Here is a 23,803-nt window from a genome sequence, read left to right on the forward strand (position 1 = left end):
CTATCAATTTATTAGAATCTATGCGGCATAAAGCAGTTGAGTATTACAGGTATACCTCGATTCAGTAAACCCATCAAATTATTGAAGGGTAACATTGCACATTTTCATGGAACATATGTACATTCTCTAGAAAACACTTTTGGATTTTAATGAAGCGTTTCTATTTGTTTATAGGTGAAATAGATTGGCTGCCGTTTTTATATGTTTTGGTACATTTTGATATTCAATTTTTAAAAAAATAAAATTTTGCTTTGAATTTGCTTCATTTTTTTGGAATAATTCGATTTTATAAACACTTCAATAATTGAAATGTCCAATAAATCCCGCAGGGAAGTAATTTGGGACCGTTATTGTTTTCATTGTTTTTTAATGACGTCTCGCTACTTTTTGACGATGGTTGCAAGTTGGGTTATGCGGATGATTTCAAGCTGTTTCTTGAGGTGCGATCTGTGGATGATTGTTTGCGTCTGCAAAATCGACTACAACTGTTTGTTTATTGGTGTGAGAGAAACAAATTAGTCATCAGTGTTGCAAAATGTCATGTAATCTCGTTTAGTCGCCTTGATTGTCCAGTTCTGTTTGGATATAATATTAATGGAGCCATCCTGACAAGAGCCACTGAAATTTGTGATTTGGGGGTTCAGTTAGATGCAAAGCTTACGTTTGATTGCCAACGATCGCTTCTAAAGCCACACAACGTCTTGGCTTTATTTTCAAAGTCGCCAAAGATTTCAAAGACCCACATTGCCTGAAGACGTTATATTGCTCGCTCGTACGTCCAATTTAGGAAAATGCCTCTTTGGTTTGGTTTCCGCATGAGGTATCATGGTGTTTGCGGATTGAAAGGATTCAGAAACGTTTTGTCCGAATGGCGTTACGAAGTTTACCGTGGCGGGATCCAGTTAACCTGCCGCCATATCCGGAGAGATGCCAGTTACTTGGTTTGGAAACACTGCAACGTCGTCGAATGATCCAGCAAGCTGTATTCATTGCCAAACTCATCAATGGAGAAATTGATTCCCCAGAGCTGCGGGCGATGATCAACTTCCGGATTCCCAGCAGAACACTATGCTATTCAACTCTGCTGGTACATAGATTTCATAGGACTCTGTATGGCTATAATGAATCGATTGCCGCATGTATACGAACATTCAGCACAGTGGAAGATCTGTTCGAGTTTGAAGAGCCGTTTAATCATTTTGCAGATACAATTCGCCGCTCTAATTTGCTTTAAGTTAATGTTTGTGTGATGTGTACTGTATCGTAACAAGTAATAATTATATACTGTTTGTTTTAAGGATTTTGAACAGTTCATGTAGACCAAGAGGTCCGATGAACTTAAATAAACAAATAAATAAATAAATAAATAAATCGAGGAAAACGTGTATTAGGTCACCCTAATTGTCCATTTCAAGTCCCTCTTTTCCCACACACTTTTTTGTACGAGACTTTTGAAATTTGTGCATCAATCGTTACACTTTGCTGACTCACTTAATGAAGTTATTTATGGAGCTTTTTAATAAACTATATTTTATACGTAGTAGGTAAAAGATTTCGACGATTCCTTATCATTTTCTCTAAACTTTTGTCCTTTTTAGCATAACGAGGGACAAAACTATAAGGTACATCTCATTCGAAAGCGTTTGCTGAAAATGCATAAATTGCGTGGCGTAGTATGTACGTACACCAGGAGTAACCATTCCTTTTTCTTGTATCCAAAGTTTTATACAATCGAAAGCAAAGCCTTTGAACATGATTTAAAATACTTGAAATAATGAAAGCACGGTGATTCGAACTTCGAACTGCACAACTGCACCAAAGTTCATATTCGTTGTTTCGTGAAGAAATGTGAATTATTATTTTCCGACGAATTGTCTTTCAAATTTCCATAACCGATTTGCGAAGGCTATCTTACTCATCCACATATGTGAATATAATTTAACGAGGAATTGTTTCTAATAAAAGTCTCAAAAAACAATCACCGGTCGATTCGCTAGCCACCCATCAGGCTTCTGACGAAAGCATGAAGACTCTCCCAAGATTATCCGAATCGATGCACAGACCGTACAGAAATTCGTAGGACATTAAAGCAGCTTTTGACAAAATTGATCACAAAATTCTCTTGTGCAAGCTCTCTCGTCTGGGAGTATCGTCGACAGTTAAAGCCTGGTTGCAGTCATACCTGTCTGATAGAACTCTACGCGTTCAACTTGATTCCTGTGTTTCGGAGCCGTTTTCCAGTACATCAGGTGTGCCTCAGGGGAGCAATTTGGGTCCCTTGCTCTTTATTCTGTTTTTCAATGATGTTGCTGCCTTATTGGGAGCAAGATGTAAACTTGTGTATGCAGATGACCTGAAGCTTTATATTGTTGTATCAACTCTGGAGGATTGCCATCAATTGCAACGTTTATTGGACCTGTTCGTCGAGTGGTGTTGCCGGAACAAGCTAACCATCAGTATTTCAAAATGTGTGGTAATGACGTTTCATCGTATCAAGAACCCAATCATATTTGACTACAACATTGATGGCGTCTCGCTGCAGAGAGTTGACAGGGTCAAAGATCTGGGCGTCATCCTTGATCCAAAGCTGGACTTCCGTCTACACTATCAAGAGATAATTTCTAAAGCGAATCGACAACTTGGATTTATTTCAAAAATTGCAAAGGATTTTACTGACCCGCATTGCTTAAAGTCGCTTTACTGCTCGCTTGTACGGCCAATACTTGAGAATGCATCTGTTATCTGGTGTCCGTATGAAGTCACGTGGATTCTTCGACTTGAACGGGTACAAAAGCGATTTCTTAGAATGGCTTTGCGAAATCTTCCCTGGCGAGATCCGATAAACTTGCCACCATATTTGGACAGATGCCTACTATTGGATTTAGATTCTTTGGAGCGTAGGAGGACGATACAACAGGCAACATTTGTAGCAAAGCTCCTGAATGGTGAAGTAGATTGCCCGGAAATACTTGCGCAATTGGACTTCCGAGTTCCTCAAAGGTGGTTACGGAATTCTTCGTTGCTGCAAATCAGGTACCATCGTACTGCCTATGGTTACCATGCGCCACTGACAGCGATGATTAGGGCGTTTTTGGAGGTAGAATCCGTGTTTGAGTTTGGAAGAAGTTCAAACCAGCTACGCAATGCTCTCCGAAGAAGAAGATGAAGATGTAATTTTTAATTCGTTAAGTTTTATTGTATTGTTTCTTGTTTTTTTTACCATTTAACTTATTCATGTAGACTTTTGTCGGATGGATCATTAAGATAAATAAATAAATAAATAAATAAATATCCAACATCGCATCGGAGTTGATTCGATTGCTCGTTCATGCTGGGAAAATCGGTCTCCAACACCCAAAACCTCCCCCACCGTATGCCATGCAGGCAGGGTGGCCACCAGGCACAGCAGCTTGCCTCGTTACGGATCTATTCCAGGTGGATATCTTTGGTGAGTCACTTGAGACGCGTCCTAATGTCGGAAGCAACTGCACCCTGTTCTCCGCTCTCCCGCTCAACACCGGATCAAGTCCATCTGGCATTGGCACAGGTACCTATGGGGAAATGGTGCTAGGTGCGCCATTAGTATATGCATAGTTAGTTACGCAGTCACTTAATGAACAAACGAAATTATTTTTTTTCCTGACGTCTTCACACGGTGTTTGAGTGCGATGATCGTAAAAGCCATTTCCAGAAAAAAATGGTAAGCTCGTTCCATACTAGGGTAAGTGTACCAATTATGGCACTACCTAAGGAAAGCTATTGATACAAAAATAACGAGAAGACCAACGAATGTCATCAATAAGTTAAAAGACAGCTTAGTTTCCATACTTTACAAGAAAAATATAGAAACGGAGCCAAAGCTACTTTTAGTATTGATTACAGCGTGTGCCAATGATAGGAACCCTGTACCAGTTATGGTTACATTTTTTAACTTCAGTTCCTTTTCGCACTATTTGCATGCATTCCTTATGGGGTTAGCCATAACTGGTACACTATGGCCAAAAAGGGTGCAAGGTAGCCGAAATTTTAAGGAAAATGATTTATGTATACCATGTTTTGAGGAAAATGTGGAGTTTAAATGAGTGCGACTATCTTTTGTGAACGTGATCTGTTGTTCACAAAATTTTTCTTGTTGATTTACATCGTTAAAGGGTGAAAATTTACTATAGCGAATAATTGGTACTGTAGCCATAATTGGTACACTTACCCTACTACATGTTTTTGCCTTTCTCGTACACCAAGGTGTACCGAAAGGCTATATGTTCACTCCAAAAACGAAAATTTTATAGAGCCCTCGGAGGGGTCAAGTCTTATATACCAATCGACTCAGCTCGACGAGTTGAGATGATGTCTGTGTGTGTGTATGTGTGTGTGTGTGTATGTATGTGTGTGCGTATGTGCGTGTGTGTGTGTGTGTGTGTACAAAAAGGTCACCTCATTTTTAGATAGTAAATATCAACCGATTTCAACGACCGATGGTTCATTCGACGCGGCATATAGTCCCATTGTTTCCTATTGAAAATGGTTCAGATCGGTCAAGCCGTTCCGGAGTTATGGCCATTTAGGTGTTCCGGATCGGTACCCCAGGAAGGGGCCAGATATAAAAACGCTACAAACCCATGCATGCGACACATCAAACCACGGCATTTTGAATAACTTGATGAAAGGTAAGCAGGAAAATAGTCTCAGACCATATCTGAACCGGTAGTGTTCCGGAACCGGTTCCGGGTGTTCCGCCGGAAGTGGCCAAATATGAAAGTGATTTAAACCTATGCATGCGACACATCAAACAGTGGCTTTTTCGATGACCTGATGAACAGTAGGCAGGAAAACATTGTCAGACCATATCTGAACCGGTAGTGTTCCGGAACCGGTTCCGGGTGTTCCGCCGGAAGAGGCCAAATATGAAAGTGATTTAAACCTATGCATGCGACACATCAAACAGTGGCTTTTTCGATGACCTGATGAACAGTAGGCAGGAAAACATTGTCAGACCATATCTGAACCGGTAGTGTTCCGGAACCGGTTCCTGGTGTTCCGCCGGAAGTGGCCAAATATGAAAGTGAACCAAACCCATGCATGCGACACATCAAACAGCGGCTTTTTCGATAACCTGATGAACAGTAGGTAGAAAAACATTGTCAGACCATATCTGAACCGGTAGTGTTCCGGAACCAGTTCCTGGTGTTCCGCCGGAAGTGGCCAAATATGAAAATGAACCAAACCCATGTATGCGACACATCAAACAGCGGCTTTTTCGATAACCTGATGAACAGTAGGCAGGAAAACATTCTCAGACCATATTTGAACCGGTAGTGTTACAGAATCCGTTCCAGATGTCCTGCAGGAAGTAGCCGAGTATAAAAGTTAAACAAACCCTCACATGCGACGCATCAAATCGCGGCTCTTTAGGCAACCTCATAAACCTTCAGCAAGAAAATAGTTTCAGACCATATTTGGATCAACCGATAGTGTTCCGGAAATAGTTCCAGGTGTCCCGCCAGATGTGGTCAAATGTGGAAGAGAACCAAACTCATGCCTGCGGCACATTAAACAGCGGATATTTAAATTGTTTGATGAACGATTAGCAAGAAAATAAGCTCCGACCACAACTAAGATCTCTTTAAAGACTACCGATAGCGTTCCGGATCCGATCTAGGGTGTCCCGCCGGAAGTGGCCAAATGCCAAAAGTTGGTGCACACATGCATGTGACACATCAGATAGTGGCTTTTCAGATAACTTGATGAACGGTTAGCAAGAAAATAGGCTCAGACCACATTAGACAATATCGGTAGTGTTCCAGAACCGTTTCAGTTGTTACGCCAGAAATGGTCAAATGCACAAATGAACCAAACCCATCCATTAGACGCATAAATTCATGGCTTTTTAGGAAGCCTGATGAACAGTTAGCAAGAAACTATTTTTAAACCATATAAGGGATAATCGGTATTGTCCCGGAATCGATTCCGGGTGTCCCGCTGGAAGTGGTTAAATGAAAAAGTGATCCTAACCCATGCATGCTATACAACAAATCGTGACTTTTTAGATAACCCGATAAACGATTAACAAGAAAATTGGCTCAGACCGCATTCAAAACTACCGGTAGTGTTCAGGATTGGGCTTCTCGGGTATCCTACCGAATGTGGCCAAATACAAAAGTTAACCAAACCCATGCATGCGACACATCAAACCGCGGTTTTTTTAAATAAGGGAACGTCCATAAATTATGTCAAACAAATTTTGACAATTTTCAACCCCCCTTCCTCCTATGTCACACTTTTTGTATGAGGCTTCTAAAATTTTAGTATGGGTCGTCACACTTTGCCGAACAACCCCCCCCCCTCCCCCCTCAAAGCGTGACGTAATTTATGGACGTTCCCTAACCTGAGGAACGATTAGCAAGAAAATAGGCTCAGACCACATTAGAGGCTACCGATAGTGATGCAGAAGCAGCATTGGGTGTTTAACAGGAACTAGGTGGTGAACAAAGTCAATGCAAGCGATAAATATGTGTAGATAAGAGTACATCATCTTGACTAAACTAAGACCACATATATACAGACGTCTCACTCTACTCACTAACCATCGTGCTTGTTTCAACGGTTGAATCAAATATAAATAAATCAAGCCTAACTTTACCAAACACCTTGTGTAACATAGAGCAATGAGGAGCAAAAGTTCGCACCTAACAGTCTTTATCAAATAACTATTAAACAAAAAGAAAATAATATCGTTGTTTCTCGTTAAACGAATCCCTGTCATGTTACGTTCGAAACGTAGAACCAGATTTTTTCACGTTCCTTTGGTAGTTCTAGTAATAAAAATTTTAATTCAAGTACTCAAATGCGAACTTTTGCCCCATAGTTTGAAGTTCATTTATTTCATGTAAATTCATGTTCACCATTTCACTCCATGCACGAAATGTGTTTCTTTCAATTCATGACATTACATGCCAATTGGAACACGGCCTGGTACTCTGCTTAAGTATACAGTGTATTTTATGAACACTTCCAAAACTTATAACAAAGAGCGTTAATGAAGATGTCAAAATACATTGTGAAGTAATAACAGTTGTAAGTGTTACACAAACTACTTGAAAAAAAAAAATACAAATATGCTGCAAAACTTTTGAACGGGACCGTAATTTTAATCTCACCTCCGTCAGTATGGTGATGCATTATAAGTTTGAATTAACAAACTTAGCTATGAAAGACCCCCAAAAAAGTACAACATAATATTCCCAAAAACTTTCAAAGGTTGACATGAATATGGCGATTTCATTTTTAAAAGGCGAACACACTGATTGCCTTATAATTATAATCGATTTTCTTCCAAAAATAGGTAAGTTCAAATCCTTTTTCAGAACGATTTAAAGGTGCATACTAAATATATTATACATAATATGAGTTTCTATACGAAATCGTCATTGCTTTAAATGTTTTGTTACTATATTGATGCTCTAGATTCAGAAATATAGTGTTTACTTTTGCCCCACAGCCACTGCGAACTTTTGCCACACTGTCGAGGCTTTAGCAATGTTCCTTCCTACAAGAAACACTGGAATCTTTTTGTTTATTCGAGTGCACCTCTCGAACTACTATGAATGACGATTCTTCGACATCAAGAGATTTTGTAAATCTTCTTCTTTCGATCATTACAAATTATTATTACAAAAGGTCCAAAAATTACATCAAAACAGCTAGAAACACATTTGTTTGCATAACTCTGCCACTACATAACGAAATCGTACCAGTTTTTATTGACGAGTATCTAGCCTGACAATGTGTCGAATCCATACAAGTTTGCCTGGGTTTTTAACTCGTGCGCAGAGAAAGACCAACTGCGAACTTTTGCCCCGTGCGAACCTTTGCCCCGCATTACTCTATGTAAACATAAAAGAGATTATCACATGAGGCGCTGAATTTCGTTAAGGTAACTTGTATCACTCACCTTTAGGGATGATTTGTGAAAAAATGCCCGAATTTTTTACGTTTCTGAAATGCTCAATGTATTAGTTGCTATGGGAACAACTTCCCCTTCGATCGTCTTCGTTCGTGGATTTTGTTAGATACAGTGTTTGGTAAAGTTACGCGTGAAATCGTTTTTGATCGATTGACGTTTCCTCACTACCGCCATCAAGCCAGCAGCGGGTTGTGAAATGCAACCTGATTAGCATTTGGCGATTATTTTTTCGTGACGATGAATATAACAGCAAAATGTTCCAAATGATATGTCTGTTTGTCGGTACTAAAGCAATCTCAACAAATCAAACCATTTCAGATTCCTGAGGTGTAAAAATATACAGTAGGAAGTATCAAAGTTATATGGGAAAATGAAACTTATCGCATCAACCTCGGACAAAGTTTTTTCAATCCTCTTTTGCGTCTAAAACTATTGGGAATTTTTTTATGGTTTTATTGCTTGCATTTTTTGTCAAATATTACATGAATCTTGTAACCTACGATAATAAAATATAGCCTAAAGTGGGAAGAAAAAACTTTGTCGAAGACCGTTCAGTCATCTGTGATTGTGAAAAAAGTTATATCTTAGCTTGTCTTGATGTTGATCGGCCTTCAGTGATAGTGAAGGTGCTCATGCAGTCAACTGAAAATTCTGATATTTTTCAGCTCTACGTTTAACATAACGTCGGAATATGTTCCATTAATAAGTTTCCCAATTTTATTCAAATTATTGCTTTACAAAATAAAGTATTCTCAGGATTTAGGAACAGTTCAGATTACGTCGACGGAAAGATCATGCTTCAGAATGATGGCCCATGCACAGAAATTTTCTAAACAAAGCAAAAATGGAAGATTCCAAACACCGGGACCGAATTGTAGACCACCCGATAGGTATTAGATTGTCCGCATCACGACGGTTTCAAACCGAACAGACTCAGTATATACCAAAACTTCCGTATGACATTTTTGAGTTTAGCAAAGCCATCTTGGCAAGGAAACCCTGACCTTGAAAATCATAAACTAGTGTTTTCGATTTCTCCAAAAGACTGCAAAGACAACATTCTGAAGCAAAACTATCCCAGTCGTACCCGACCAAGGAAAGATCATGAGTACATGTTCGACGAGAAAGGCACTATCACCACTAGGTGGATTAATCTGGGTTTTTTTTTATTCAATCAAAGTCATTAGGGTTTGAAAGAGGAAAAGGGAAACTACAGAGAAAACAATACGATTATAAGGGAAGTTTAAAAGGGATATCTGGAATAATCAAGATAGGTTCAAAGGATGTTAAACGATACCTCGAAGATTCATTTGGAACGTAAGGGTCGTTAAAGGGATTTTGAAATCTCGAATAGAATCCTCTCCTAGGAGTATTTCACCCCCCACTCCCGTACCTACAATCAAATCCAAAGCTTTCAACTCGTAGAAAGGCAGACTCACAAAACAACGACGATTGGGTGGCACCCGGCTTGAGTTTTGCCTGCCCAGGCGAAGATCGGTTGGTCGGTGGGGAACACCAGATAAGATTTGAGTGAATGAATCAGAGTGAGTGCAAATACGAAGAAAAGCTGTTGGGACAAGTGAAGTGGGTACCAGCCAGGACGTCCAGGGGAAGACACAGAAATTATGTTCCAGGTTTCGGACCGGGCCAGGTGTATCGTCGTTCCTGATGCTCAAGCTGCCCTGCTTCCAACTGAGAAATGAAAATCCAAACAATCATACGTCTGCCGATTTTCTAGGTTAACATAACGAACAGCATGCTTCTTCTAGTGAGCAGCCCTAGCGTCGTCTCCTTCGACAAACCAGACGACGATGACGACGGACGATGATGAGGACATGGCTGGCCAATATCCTTGCATGGCAGAAGACACACGGTGCGGTGTTCTAGGCCGGGGAGGAGTGCAATTGCATCAGAACAGGTTCAGCTACCTGCCTTGATGCACTCATTTCTCACAACAACACAGGACTTGCGTGATCCGGAAGGGGCGAACGAAAGGGCGAGCATGGTGTTTCAGACCGACGGGACGACGATATATACAATGATTCTCTTGAATTGTTTCAAATTGCTAAATCCATTGTGATGCATTTTGTTTCTGATTTTATGTTTAATTCAGTTTCGATTAGCATTTGTTCTTTACCTTTGTTATTAGTGTTCCGAGATGTGATAGATGAGACGTTTGTGTGCTTCCGAATGGGTTGGTTCGGACCGGAAGGGGGGATGACGGGGGGCCGGCAGGGAGAGTGAAAAAAGACGAGGCAAGATCGCATCCCTTGCTCGTCGAAGTGGATGAAACGATTGTGCTTTTGAGGTGCATGTGCTGAACGAGATTATGGCATTTTCAGATCATTAGAGATGCGTCTGTACGTACATATAGGTTGTTTGAGTTGAGATATTGGTATGATTCAAAGACAGAAATTTAGAAAATTATATTGGAGAGAACGTTTATTGCAGATGAAAACGATGGATGAACATTATCTTACATGATATAGTTCAAACTTAAGCTGTTAGTACACAGGGTGAAATATTTTTAAAAAGGAAACCAATGCTCAAACATTTTGTTTAACTCGATCGAATTTTCATTAGTGTCAAACTGATGATGTTTCTTGAGCTCTTTTCTTTGTCAAGTATTTGACCCTGTGTATTTCAGGCCTAATTGGTGTTTGTGAGGGCTAGGTGGCAAGAACGGGCACTTGTTTAAGCAACGGTCATGGTTTTGGATCACAATTAGCAAAATGTTGGTTTTGGGTCAACATAAAAATATGTATTTCTTTTATTATTTTATCACTATTTGCAAAACATTATCCAGAAGATTTCAAAAGTTGTATGCAAAAATCTCAGTATTCGATGATTATTGATAAGATCGTAAAAATCCCTTGGTTGAACTAGACAAATATTGATTTACGATTTAACTATTTTGTTTTCTATCCATGAAGTATAAACTTTTTTTCTATTTTTATTCCAGAACTTTTCAACGCAAACTGGTTTGTGTGAATAAAATAGGTAAGTTTCAAAGTATCGCATTAACCTTCTACGTTCACCATCGACGCTCATCACGCCGACGAAGTGCACGTTCAGCGTGCCTGTCTAGGTCATAATGATCCCAATTCACGACTAGGCTTAAGAACACATACATGTGAGTGATTTCAATTGTACATAAAATAAATAGGAAAAGTTACACTTGAAGGATGCAGTTTACTAGACTGACCATGTAAAACGTATAAAGCAAAAAAAGAATAAAAAGAGGTCGTACCTTCTCACCACAATCGAAAGTGCCCTGTACTGTGCTTCAATGAGGCCGATGATTTTCTCAGGGAGACCCTTCCACCTGAGGGCTTCCCACATGTTTCCGTGATTGAGACGGTCGAAAGCTTTTTCGTAATCATTTTCGTTGGAATTAATTGATTTGCTCCAGAATGATATGGAGCGTGATAATATGGTTCAAACAGGATCGTCCGGCACAGAATCCTGCTTGCTGCCGTCGGAGAGTTGCGTCAATCTTCTCCTGTATCCGGTTAAGGATCACTTTGCAGAGGACTTTGAGAATGAGTCGGCCGGAAATGTCGTGGTTTCCAATATGTTGCAGAATAATTGATGCAGTAGTTGTGCGGATACTACGGGGTCAGCTTTGAGCATCTCAGCTGATATGCGATCAACCCCTGGGGCTCTGTTCGATTTCATGCTACGGATGGCTGTTTCTATCTCCTGCACTGATGGAGCTACGGTATTAACACGGGTAATGCGTCGAACACTTTGCTGATCATGCTGAGGTGTTGATAGCGTGGCCGACACTTGAAAAAGGTTCCGAAGGTGCTCGAACCAACGTTTTAACGGGTCAGCCGGGTAACTGTCCAGACGTGTCTTTCATGGGCATCGTAGCATTCATCTTAGTCCCACTAAGGCGACGTGAGACATCGTAGAGGATACGGATGTCGCCAGTGTTTGCGGCTTGCTCGCCTCCGTCGGCTAGGGAATCTGCCCACGCTCTTTTGTCCCGCCTACATGAGCGTTTCACTTCCTTCTCGAGAGCCGAATAGCGCTGACGGGCTACGGTTTTGGCTACTTGTGTTTTCGCTTGCTCTATCGCGGCTTTGGCGTTCCTTCGTTCCTCTATCTTCCTCCAGGTACCATCTGTGATTCACTGCTTTCTCCGGGTGCTTAGCTCACCCACATTATTCTCGCCGGTGGCGATGAAGGCGTTCTTGATGGCGCTCCTTTGATCTTCTACACCTTTCGGAATCTTGTGCACGACAGCATTCAGCTGACTGTAAAAGTTCTCTTTATCTTGCAATTCGGCAGCATCGGTTGACGATTAACATTGGATCATGGTAAGATTTTGAACTCGTGGTGTTCTGAATCTGGCTACAATTATCTTTTCATCAATAGGTTCCCACTTCATGAGCGCAGAGTGGGCGTGAGCGCTGAGCAGGAAACCAACTCCACGGTGGCGAGGAGCGTGTTCACCTTGTAGGCCAGAGTATAGCAGAATTTGAGCCGACGCCAATATGTGTTCTCCAAAGTTCGGTCAACGAACTTCGCTCGGTCCTAGGATCTCAAGCTTCACACGGCATGCCTCATTGGCTAGTTGTGCCAGTTTACCCTGCTGGGCTCTACCTGGGATATTCTTTTTCTCTACCTGGGATATTGTTTGCAGCTAAAGTGCTGTTTGCACTCCGCACATACGACCACAATTCAGCCTCACAAAATGATGCAGTGTCTACCATGTTTTAGATTGTCAGCATAACGCCCACTTGCTGAACCGTTCAGGATCCACAACCGAGCACTGAACGTGATGCAGTTGCACGGAACGTAGTTCATCTTGAGTAGTACAAGTTTCCATTTGTTCTGGCCAGGAGGTTTCATGTTGCCTTAGGAAGTTAGGGCCACAAACCACGGGCCATCTGAGATGAGATGTGCACCAGTTTTCCACTTAGTGACCTCGTCCGCTTTGTTTATTTTCGAGGGTACCTACCGCCAGTTCTTGACGTCCGTTGGTAGCAATATTTCTCCCTCGTGAAAGGCAACAAACTTGTGGTAGCGGCGATGTTCCGATTGTATCCAAGCGAGTACCGTAAGGCGAGTTCCAATAACGGCTGCTTTTAGCTCCAATCGCGGATTGGAGATCGTGTTGATAGGAGCCACTTTGGTCTTGGTTGCTACCATGGATGCCTGAATCTGATCTCCTACTGGAAGACGGAAGGACGCCACGTACGAATACGCAGACTTGTTGGCATCAACGAAGATGTGTAGCTGCAGTTGGCCGAAGTCACTTGGATACGGTACCCAGAAATAGCACCGTGGAATTCTGAGAGATGGCAATTGATCAAACAGCGCAATCCACTGCTTCTATCGCGCAAAGCAGCTTTAGGTAACTGGATCGTCCCAGCCAATCTTGGAGATACATGTATCTTGGATAAGGATCTTCCCGTGTACCAAGAAGAATCAAAGGCAGCTTAGTGGATCAAAGAAGATCATCACTACCTTCAGGACTTCCCGCTTGGTCGGTGCGTGATCCTCCATACACACCTGTTGTAAATCCTACCGAAGAGCAAACGTATAGGTGAATGCGTCCTCCAACGGTAGCCATTGCATTCCGAGCACCGATTCCATGGACTCTCCGAGTGTCAATGCTAGATCCTTGAAATTTTCGCTCGTTCGTTCATCAATACGTTGAAGAAAAACTACAGTACACTGTAGAGTTTGAGAGAATGTTGCGAGTCTTGAACCCGCCCATCGCGTGAACGAACTGGACTTCCTGAACAACTTGGATCGCTTCCCCGATCGCTTAGAAACTGTTCAAATAATCATCCACGTAGTGGTTATGTTAGATAGCAGTTGCTGCTCGAGGAAACTGATCGACATGCTCTGTGGCGTTGAGGTTCTTCACGAACTGCGCCGACGTATAGCCGAGGTATAGCCGAACGTCGCCACCTCCATAATATAGACTTGCGGCAAAGATTTTTAATTTATTATATTTGCTTGCGGGCTATCGGAAGGATGTTCCCGCCAGAGAAAACGTTGAGACTGCTGGTCTTCCTTCTGTATATTAAATCTAGTGGAACATCTATCTTATGTCACCTGTCCTCCGGAAACAGCCGGAAGCGAGAGAGTACAGCTGGCAGCGGAGTCAACAGGTCTGGTCCCTTCTGGAGCTTCGAGTTGAAACACAAATCGCCGGCCTTTGCCGCTCCGTCCCAAATTAAACGACGCTTGTTGAGTTTTTGGGGTTGATCACAATCCCTAGAGGAAGATACCACATCCAGCTGGTATCGCTGCACGCCAGATCTTCTTCTGGAGCTCGCCGGGCGTACCCCTTCCGTTCGTAATCCTGAATCTGCTGGATTACTCTATCTCCTAGATCCGGACTCTGCCAGAACTTCTGTTCCAATTAGACGCCGTAGAGCCATGCTCCACTGCATCGTTCCTCCAAAGCAAGCCGGTTTCAAAAAGTTACCAATTCGCCGTAGATTCCAAGCGAACTCTGGCCCGTTTGACATCCTCCGAGTCCATTTGGATGCCAGGTGAAAATAATCAGTGAAGAGATCCCAGTTGGTTGACCGGGGATTTCTGAAACGCATAGTTTGCGAAGTAACATTTAAATGTTCAAAGCGATGATCAGATAAACATTCTTCATCTGACACTTGCCAATTGGTCAGCTTGTGACTAATTCTACTAGAGCAGAGCGTTATGTCTAACAGATACCATGAATTGATTAGGATTAATCACCGCGGAATCTTATTGATTTCAGTGGATTGGCTCTTTTCGGTGACGTAATAAAAACAGCATAATTCGCGTTACGCGTTTCGGCTTACTTCTCTTCAGCCCTCTTCAGACGCAACGTGCTGAATGTGACCATCAGCTTGGCGGCTCCAAATTCAAGATGGCGGTTGTTTAAGATGAAGAACGAAGCCATACAGCTGAGCTGAAAAGTTGATCGATTGGTCACCACCAGCGGGTGATCAATTGATCAACTTTTCAGCTCGGTGCGATGTTTGGTTCTTCGAATTTGTGCTCTTGAAAATAAAAGTGAGGCTTCATTCTATAATCACCTTAATGGAATTTTTAACTCTAAAATCATGTAATATGGGTATATGTATATATAGTGTGAATCATAGTTTACGTCCCAAAATTTAAGGTGGTGGCTGTTCAATGGTGTTTTAGGCTCTAAAACCACTAGGTGGATTCATTAGGGTTTCTTTTTTCCTAATCTTTAGTACTCGAACTGCTCTGAACGTAAACAAAGTCCATGTCTTAAGGACATTCCATAGGGTCTTAGGTGCGTTTTAGGGAGTCCCAGAGGCATTTCAGAGTTTCCAGGCGGTTTCAAGGGGTTTCAGGGGTACCTCAAAATGTTTCAGGAGGCCTCAAGGGGCACCAGGAGACCTCAGTGGCGTTTCAAGGGTGTCCTGGGGGTTTCATGTGGTACCGAGAGGTCTCAAAGGCGTTTTAACGGGACTCGGGGGGCTCCAGGGGTTTCAGAGGCGCTTCAAGGGCGTTCCAGGCGGACATAATAATGGAACTTCAAGGGAACTCAAGTGCGCTCTACGGGGGGCCCAAGGAGTATCAGAGGCACTTTATGAGCGTTTACGAAATCCTCGTAATCCATTTGAAATACACCTGAACTCCCTTAAACTGCTGAGATCACTTCAGAAAAAAAATGGAACGGCCTTGAAATGCTTTCAAAAGCCCTTGAAACCTCAATGATCCTCTAAAACGTCCTTGAAACCTCCGTTATCAATTTGAAATGCTGTTGAAACCTCTTGCAACGCTTTTAAAGGTTTCTGAATCATTCTCAAATGCACCTGTAAACCCCTTGAAAGTCTCTTGGAACGCCATTAAAGCGTTCTGTGAACCACCTAAAACTTAACTCTCTGAAATGCATCTAAAATGTCTTGAAACGCTCCCTCTGGAATTTCCTATTTCATGGAATGAGAAAATCTTCTGATCAGATACCCAAAAGGGTGCTCCTTGGGGTATGTGGGGATCGACACCTTAAAAACTAATTCTCTTGTATCCTTACCTTCGCGGTACGCGGACTTAGAGAAGAGGTACTTTCTATTGGTTAGCGTTCCACCAGCTATCGCTTTAAGTTGGTATCTCTTCGCTGAAGCTTGGGTCCTGGCTAGTACGATAGACTACCCGTTGGATTCAGGCTCCTGGATGGGGAGGGAGGCCAACTCAACTTACCGTTGGTCAGCCCGCCATTTTCTCGGTAGTTCAAGTACGATTCGGGAGACCGAGGATGTAACGGAAGCCTTCTTTTCCGCCCTCGTGCACATCCTTCTAACTTCCAACAGTGTTGTCCGGAGTGCTACCTCTACCACATATCTTCTGCACACTCGACTTTTTTACTTATGCTGGTTTCAGTGCATTTATTGCCTTTCAATTAATTTAATGGCAAAGAAACACCGAAGTCAAATCCACAACCTCATTCTTCCAGTTGGGTACTGTAGAACATGAATCAAAGCATTGTGTATCATCACTCGCCCAACAGATATATTCCACAAGTATCTCCAGAAGCTACGCGTTTATCAATCTACTCACTGACACGTGCTTGCACTTTGATCCCTGTTAGCAATACCCACTACACTACTTCCCCAATCTCCTGTCACACTGACACACAACCTACCCCGCGAGGATTCACTTTTTGCGGCCCTTCGACTAGACACGCATAAGCGTAACCCTCCGGTTCGAGCGAATACACATAAACCCTGATTTAGTCTTTGCCTTCCACTTTTTGAACGATGACGACGACTCGCCAGCCAGAGCGCGATGACAACGATGAACAACCAGCCAAAGCAGTCAGTGGCAACTTGTTGAACGCAATAGTGCGTGCGTGCCGTGTCAAGTCCTGCCTGGTTGAAGCAACAGCAAGAATAGTGAGCCTCCGAGATCCTTTGGTGGGAACTTTTCATAGCGAAAACGAGCAAATATGCTTGAACCAATAAAATTTACCAGTATCAAACTTTGGTGCGTGAGTCGGCTGTGGCTTTTGGGGTGGTTTGTTTGGTGAATTATGGTTACGCAAATCGCGGCTCGTAAACGGTTTGAAGGCTTCTGTCTGTAGTTTTAATGTGGACTACCACCTGTTTCGCGTGTTCTAATCGGGTGCTCCAGCGCGAGGCTTCATACTATCCGGGGTACCGAAGACAGCAGCGACGTTCTACCGCAAGGCGTGAACGTTCACGATCTAAACTGAAGCGGACTGGACAGGTCTGGCGATTGAAAGGTCTTCAACTGCATCAACCGGTCTTTGGTGGTACGCGGAGATTGTTATGAAACTTTAGTAACTGCAGTTCAGATTCAATCCCGTCAGCCGTCCACTTGAATGTTGTTCTTTTTTTTGCATCCCGCAGTATTCAACGCTTATTAATATCAAAGTGCATTTCCACGTCAAGCGAACCAATCACTCATACCGTGAGTGACAGCTGACAGGCATCGACCAACCGACCGACGACGACGACGACGGGGATGGAGACTGAGTAAAGCGCATTGCCGGGATGCAAGCTTGCCTCCACGCGACGACCAGTCTCGGTACTCTCTAGTTATGAACCGAGCTATAAGGTACATCATAAGCGGTAAGCTCCGTCAAATCGGATTCGAGCTTGAAGGTTTAACTGAAAGACGTCGCCTCGGAATGGTGTCAGTAAAATTGATTACCGTGCGATGGAGTGTCCGTCCGCTGGGGAAGCAGTCACTCTCCTTGGGCATATGCGTGTAATAAAATTGATTGAAGAGTTATTGAGATGTAACGGAGTTTTTATTTGCGCTTGCTGTGCTGCTGACGACTGGCGGCGGCGGTGACCAACTCGATGCGAACGCGACGGACGGTTGGTATTTTAATTGAGACGGGACCGGAATGTTAACAAGCAAGGAGAAGGTTGGTCCTTAGCCTCCCGCCTGGATTAACTAGATGATGATATATGTTTGCTCATATTTGGATCGATAATTTTAAAGAGCTTCAGCAGGGTGCCAGTGTTGAAGGATCTCAGTCAGTACACAACGTCGAAGAGTGGTGACAATCACCGGTGCATGAAATCACCAGTGGCTGACGAGGCATTATTTGGTCATCTTTTGCCATTGTTTGACTGAGACGAATGATTATGTATCCTGGAGGATGAGGTGACAACAATTTAACTTCAGTTGTGGGAATGATGGATAACCTTAAAGTTTCAGGAAGGTTTGGACAGTCAAGTCAAACGTCTATTGTTCGGTTTATATGCCGCATAACAATCTTTTACCTATCTAATGCTCATCACATCGTCTTTCTTTTATGCTTCATGCTGGTAAAAGTCCATTAAACATGTGGCCCCTACTTCATGGTGTGATGTGGCTATCTGCTTACGGTGCTTAGGAATGAATGGCTAGTGGAGCCTGTGGAGTAACAGGGCGATCTCCACAATACTGCGCTAACCGGAGCAATGGTGCAGTGAACTTTGTTCTTCTCCGAGACAATCAACTGCACTTTACACAGTGTATTCTGTGTATCCTCGTCTTTGGCGTGTTTCAATCTATACTGATCTGGTTTTATTGCAACTGTTCTTTATTGTGCTGTGATTGTAAAAAGAATAATCTTGCCTAATTTGGGTAGCGGCTACGGTTAGGATAGCTCAGATCAATCTTCAGCATTAAAGAACAGCAACAATCTCCCGTTGCAGATTCATGTAAAATGGCACAGTCCAAGAAACTTTCTTTCGTAAAAGAAAAGTCTTTCTAGGATACCTTGTAAAACCGGTGTTTACTACTTTCAGTAAAAATAAACTGTCAAACTTGCGTGTCATGCCTCGAGCCTGTGTGCTTGTCAACAACGCAATCGTTACTACTACTCTTGCGAGTTCCACTCCCACACAAAGAAAGACTCTCGAGGCAAAAATCGCACTCTTTTATCCGAAATCATCATCGGCTCTTTTTTCGTTCCCCTCTTCCTCGGTTAATTTTTATTGCCTCTCTTTTTTGGGCTCGTTCGCTCCCTCGCGACGAGGCAGAAGCAAAACACCGCTCTAGAGCATGTTGCAAAACTCTTTTGATTTTGAGGAGAATTATAAAGTCTGTGTCACAATTGATGTGTCCGTTGGAAACCTTAACAAGTAATACGTTTATTGTCCGATTTACTTACCGCATCATGAACCATCCCCTACACTGAAAGACGGCTTGCGGTAATGCCAAGCATAAAAATGTTTTCAAATTTACCATGGTAAAATTTGATCATCGACCAACAATCGCTTCTTGTGTGCGTTCTGTTTCCTCTCTTATCAACCAAAGCAATAGCCTAGTGCATTGCCTAGTGGTAGCGTGCGAGCCTGGTGATCTCAAGGTTCTTGGTTCGAATCCGGTTGCCAAGAGAAACTTTTTTAAATTGTAAATCGGGACTATGGTAGAATTGAAAAAATTAATCTGTTGAATTGAAACGAAATTCAGTCTGCATAAATTTGGTGGCGTTGTGCATTTAAATTAACCTAGCAGAATAGTAATTTCAACCGCAAGTCGTCTTTCAGTGTACGAATACTTTTAAACAAGTCATAGCATACTGTACTTTAAACGGCCTTCCGCTAATTGTTTACAGCTCAGGCATTAACTTGAGAGGCTCCAATTTGATGAAATACATAAGTAGTACAGATCTTGGATCACTTAACATAGGAAACCGCTCAACATTCATGGTATCTTATTGATTTCAGTGGATTGGCTCTTTTCGGTGACGTAATAAAAACAGCATAATTCGTGTTACGCGTTTCGGCTTACTTCTCTCCAGCCCTCTTCAGACGCAACGTGCTGAATGTGACCATCAGCTTGGTCTGTCACAAATATCATCTTGAACTAAGCCGCCATATTAGATTTTAGACAGCCATCTTGGATATTCTGGTCGCCATTTACTCTCCGGAACTCCGGAACGCATTGACCTAACAGGACCATTTTTCAATAGCAAACGATGCGGTAAAATTCGAGTTCGGTTCGAGCTATTATACGAAAAAACGGCCAATGGGAAGTGCTTTGAAAGTGAGTGATCTTTTATGAGCACAGACACACATACACACACACAACCATTTACACATACATCATCTCAATTTGTCTAACTGCGTTGGTTGGTATTTGCGACTTGACTCTCCGAGCCTTCCATCTAAAATTCATTTTTTTGTGTGCATATGTAGCCTTCCAGTGCACATTGGTGTACGAGAGTTATGAAAAAAAAAAGCCGAGTTAAGAGTCAAGGAGGTGCTTACGTCATGTTCAAAGCTTAAAAGTTTAAGAGTTTCTGAGAATTCCCTGAAGTTTAGGCCATCTGATCTACTAGCGTAATCAGTAATCTATTGGAGCATAATGAATAAAATGCTTGCTTGCACAGCCCTATGCAAGTATGTGCTGTCAAGTAGTGGGTTTATTTTCTGTTTAAGGACTTCCAAGAACTCCCTTCAGTATAAGTCGTCGGATCAACCAAATTATTTGGTTGTCTTTGAGAGACATGGATTATGAATAAGGTTCATAATACACAGCCTCGGCCTTCTATGTTCTACCAGATAATCGTAAACTTCCTTGAGTATAGGCCATCTGATCTACAATTAGGGGCTGTCCATAAACCACGTGGTCATGAGGGGGGGGGGGGGTTCGGCCAATGACCATTTTGTATGGACAAATAAAAAATTTTATATGGACTAATGACCACGGGGGGGTTGAAAAGTCCCAAAAAATGACCACGTGGTTTATGGACAGCCCCTTATACACCCGATTCTATTTTGTCATGGGTCGTTTTTTTTGCCATAACATTTGTTTGATCCTATTGATTTGATTTTCCGTACACAAATAGTACTGACCATGTCTGCCTGAATACAAATTTTCATGTGGATTGGGTTAAAGTTGCCTGAATAATGGTCAAAAATCGACCCGCACAAAAAAAAAGAATCCTATGCTCTTAGTTATCTATTGGAGCATTATGAATGAGATTAATGCTTACACAGCTTCATGTAACTATTGCGCATCTTACAAGTTGATTAGGATCTAGCTCTGAGGAAAATCCTAACCCATGGATCGAAACGTAGATGATGTTTTATGACTTTTACATGTCATGTAAACTTCTGTGATATCCCACGCTCCAATTATGTGCATCATATGCCACAGAATTTTACACTCTTTTTTCGATTTGTGTAGGATACGGCACATCAACCGCCTAGGGTCTGAAGCTAGGGGTTTTCATCAACTGATGTCTGCGGCTTTTGATTCGGGCCTGGAGGCCTCACAACTGGGTGTCGAATACTGAGCTTCATCAACAATGCCATTAGAAACCGTTACCAACATAAATTTGAGAACGGGAGGGGGGGGGGGGGTGGTTTACACACTTCGAAAGGGCGGATACGAAATCTGCAATCAAGCCCTGGATTGGAATCCCGCTGGACATCGCTGCAGAGACAGAGCCAGGGGCTCGTAACGTCGAATCGTCAACAAGGAAATCAAGGAAGTCGATAGGAATATAACTTGGGCCTGGAGATCTTTTACGTTGGCCCTATGTTTCAGTATACAACCTTATAGGGTTCGAGCAACTTACATCGTGCCGGTGGGATATTCGACTTGTGATTAACTGCTGCGATAAAGCTATACATACTCAACCAACGGGGTACCAGAGTAGACACTACTGTTTGTGTTACACCGCTTTGGAGAATAATGCTCTTGGAAAAGCTTGCGCTGTTTTATTACGCAGTTAAAATCGACAAAGTTGAACCCCTCCCCCTTTTCTCTCTCTTCCCTCCATAACGCTTTTTTGAATGAAACCTCATGAAAATTTAAGCTTTTCCATCTGACATAGTGGATTTACTTTGGAGAACAATGAAATCCATTCCTAGAAATTTGACAGGCGATTGATGAAATTCCTGTCGAACGGATAAATGAAAAAATCATTCATTCCACGCATGGCACAAGAACAACACAGAAAGTATTTTGATTTATGTCAGAACTCAGATTGCAATAATACATCAAGGACTTTCTGTTTGTTCGGCAAATCGACGATGACTAGCTCACCCCATCTCCGCCGAAGTGTGCCATCTCTAGCTTGCGTTCCTTCCGCTTACCAACTGTTCCAAAGCTACCTTCTGTACCACATGCGAACACCTTACTGATGTGTTGTTGTTGGTTGATCCCACTTCTGTTGGTGTTGTCTCGCATTTGGCATTGAATTTTCCTTCCGTCCCGCCCACATTCCATCATTCCAGACGGCGCGGCTGCGGCGGTGCGGCGATGGGGATCTCTAAATCCGTAACCGACATGTGTTTGTGTTTTCCCGCTTCGCTTCGCAGAGACAGAGAGATTCATTTTGCTTTTGATTTTTGAAGAAAAATAAATAAAATTTCAATCTGAATATGACATATAATTGATTTAAAACGTTTGTTCTTCCTTTGTGTCGGGCCGTCGCTCATACTCCGAGCGGGCACCGCAGCCTGTGAACGAACGACGAACAACTGAGCTCAGGGGTTTAGAGACTTTTCCGGGGGGAACTTTTCCTCCTGGCATCGAATGGCAGCGAATGTGGCTCGAACCGGTGTCCCGATCCCGGAAGGTGACTGCGAGAGGACTCTTTGACGAATTATTTTGCCCTGTGGATCGAAGCTGGAAAGTCAAAAATTGTACCTCGTCAGATGGCAGAACAGTGATACAATTTTGTGTTTGTTCCAGGCTGCATATCGAATTCAAATCGTACACATTTGAAACTGACCATTTGCAGGATAATAATATTACATAGTCTATGTTTATATTGACTTCTCGCCACTTCTTCTTCTTCTTCTTCTCTTCTTCTTATTCTTCTTTATGACTCGACGTTCGCATTGGAACTTGGCATGCCTCTCTTCAACTTAGTGTTCTTCGAGCACTTCTGCAGTTATTAATTGAAGGGCTTTCTTTGCCTGACATTTCATAAATTTGTAACATACCGTATGCGTGATAATGTTTGCACCATCGTACAAATAAGGTTCCCATATCACCTGCGCATTAGTATAGGACAATCATTAAATCCTCGCTCCAGTCGACTTTTTTGATTCCATTTAGGTCCCATATGAACTGTGCAAAATTTCAGCGCAATCGGAGAAACTATAATTTAGCGCAAGCGGTTCAAAGTTTTTATAGGATTTACTATGGGAAAAGTTTAATTTAAATCGATCAACGCTTCTTGTAGAAAAATCATTCATGAAACTTTCCTTCGAAGACCGCAAAACGATTGGATGCTTGTGGAAAAAGTTATTGATTTATTACCGATTAGTGATCCAGCGAACGACTTTTTGTTTTGTTTTATTAGCAGCACTGTGCTTACTACAAGGTATAGTATCTACCCGTGTACAACATTTCAAGTCAATTAATTCAAAATTGACTGAGTTATAGTGGGATTCAGACGAATATAGAAGCCATCGCCCAAGTGGCGCGATACCCTAATAAACTCAAAAAATTTTAATCTTGACTGTGACACTACCACGGACACTTTTCGACATTTGCGCGAGGACAAATCACGAGCTAGGTTGCCACTTAGTCATTATGCAAATGTTAAACTAAGAAAATCAACACTTTTTATTCACAGCCTACTATGATATGAGTTATAGTTTAAATGCCTGCAAATAAAAACAATATATTGTATTCACAAGTAAAACTGGAACGTTATTTAACGATGGTGCAAACATTATCACGCATACGGTAGTGTGGCATGTACAGTACTCTATGCTCAGGGAGTCGAGAAAATTTTCCCGGCCGGAACGGGAATCGAACCATAGCACAGCGCACCATTTTTTTGTCTTAAGAGCAAACTTATGTGTCTCTGCCAGATTCTGGGCTGCTGAATCCGAATCTGGGCTCAGATTTGCTCCAGTACGTCACCAT

At 42.3% G+C, this 23,803-nt stretch overlaps 1 long non-coding RNA gene across 1 annotated transcript in view; it reads left to right on the forward strand.

Moving 5' to 3' along the window:
- Nucleotides 1–23,803, forward strand: part of LOC134288969 (uncharacterized) — a 557,101-nt gene that overhangs the window by 46,267 nt on the left and 487,031 nt on the right. Inside the window, exon 2 of the long non-coding RNA XR_009998193.1 lies at nucleotides 10,926–10,963. This is a non-coding gene — a long non-coding RNA (uncharacterized LOC134288969). The remainder of the gene's footprint in view (nucleotides 1–10,925; nucleotides 10,964–23,803) is intronic.

Source organism: Aedes albopictus, chromosome 2 (assembly GCF_035046485.1).
Source record: "Aedes albopictus strain Foshan chromosome 2, AalbF5, whole genome shotgun sequence".
Classification (NCBI taxonomy): domain Eukaryota; kingdom Metazoa; phylum Arthropoda; class Insecta; order Diptera; family Culicidae; genus Aedes; species Aedes albopictus.